Source organism: Denticeps clupeoides, chromosome 2 (genome assembly GCF_900700375.1).
Source record: "Denticeps clupeoides chromosome 2, fDenClu1.1, whole genome shotgun sequence".
Lineage (NCBI taxonomy): Eukaryota > Metazoa > Chordata > Actinopteri > Clupeiformes > Denticipitidae > Denticeps > Denticeps clupeoides.
Genome location: NC_041708.1, coordinates 34,610,263 through 34,612,386, shown reverse-complemented (window position 1 = coordinate 34,612,386; position 2,124 = coordinate 34,610,263).

The following is a 2,124-nucleotide window of genomic DNA, read 5'->3' as shown; positions in this document are numbered from 1 at the left end:
GAAATTCATACCAGGTAAATACACTATATCATTTTTATTGAATGATTCCAGTTTTTAAAATACATTCAAAAATTGAGTGCAAAATTTAACCTCTTATCATATAAATGCACTTTTATTCAGGTTTCAGTTGCAGGATTAAAAGTTATAGATGTGTTTTGATGGTTCACCCTATGACATTAAGCATGATGTTTATTCTTTTGCTTGTAGTTTTCTTGAAGAATTATTATATAACTAATCTTTGCAAGGTTGCAAAATTCTTATTTGAATAGAAGATTTTACAAATTATATTCCTTTTTCATTTAATATTTGAAATGATATGCTATGACTTGTGCATGGATTTTAGATTTCTCACTAATACATTGGCTTCCATATTTATGTACGCAGGCATAAAAGGATTAAACGTGAGTCTGTGTGTAATCACATGAGCTCAACACGGCCCTCCTCCTCATGTCATTAAATAGATTTGTGATATTATTGGTATAGGGAGCGGACCATCTGGTGGACAGTAGGAAGATGGATTTGCCTTCATTTTGTTTAGGTATAATGAACATGGATGGCAATTTTTAGTTCAGATGGTTTTATATGGAGCGTCCCTTATTAGAATGCCACTTTAGTAAGTTGCATGCAGAATATTAGTTCATGTTAAAGATAAACACATTATATGTTCTGTCGCAGATAGGTAGACATTGCTACATTTTAGTAGCATAGTACATTTGGAGAGAAGCAGTACATTTTTAAGTGAAATAAAATTTGTAAGAAAGTTAGATGCTAATCTTATAAATGATTATATTTTTTGCTATATCTATTGTATAGTGATCTAGGCTTTTTTGTTGTTTTCTTTGAGAAACTCTACAATTTATGAAAGGTTGCTGAAAGCAAATTGCTGACATCCAAAAGGTCTCAATATGCACGTCTTGTTGTAATATCAGGGGTAAACACTGAGGACTCCATTTCAAGTAAAACAGCAAAGCAAATGGAGTTGCCACAGCAGCCAAATGTGCCAGTTTTCCATCTCTGCGAACGTGTGCTTCAGTGCCCTGCTCAGAGGGTTATTTTTTTAGATGTAAAAACATTTTACAGTACCACCATTGAACTGAACATAATTTTTTAGCGCAAATGAATAAATGTCTCCTGGTTTAAGTGGACAAATAAAGCGTTGCATTTGGCATAGGTGGGACATTTGGCCTCAACGGAAATGTTTTTCCCTCGTCTGTTAACTCAATCTGTATAAAATTGAATATATGAATTATTACAGAAGCAGTTTCATTTATAAAGTGGCAAATGTCCTTATGTCCTATCCAAATTACACTGTGTCTGATATAAACATGAAAACATTTTAATACTAGGTATTTCCTGATGTTTTGTACATAGCATGGCCGCTTCTTTGATTTTGCTATGTGTATCTTTACTTTAAAGTGTGAATGTACACATTGTCTCTGTTTTGTTTTTGCTCTCTAATATGTTCCATTCTAAATGTGGTGTTCATCTTCATTTTACCTGCGGGGAAAGAGCCATGTGCACATTTATAAGCGACCTTTTTGTGTGCGTACATATGTGTAGATCATAAGAATACATGCATTTTCAATATGCCTTCTGACTAGTCTGACGTTGAATGAAAGCTGTTCATTTTCATTGTTGTTTAGCTGCTGCCAGTTACTAGCATTGCTTATTCTGTTTGACTTTAGGTCAAATAGACGTTTTTTTGTGGAAAATGTTTTAAGTAAATGCGAAATCATGCCCATTCCCCTGTGAACTGCAGCAATGCATATAAAAAGAGAGAACACACCCATAAACAGAGGGAACGGTCTACATGTTTAAGCCATAGTCAGGGTTCCTCGGCCTGCTCTGTAAATGACTTTTGTACCAAAAAGTTGCAGACGTTATGTTTTTATTCAAATAAATAAACGTCATAATTGCACATCACACCCAGCACCCACAACTTGTCCCGCCATTTTAAAGTTATGACACAGTTGCCCGCCGACATTGGCAGCGATTGTAAGGCGATGCTGAGAAAAGCAGTGAGACACGATGCAGCATTGTGTTTGTACCCATGCTGGGAAAGTCTCGCAGGTACGCTGTTTAACATCAATTGCGACAGCCTGTTCTACAAATGTCTGAAAACGA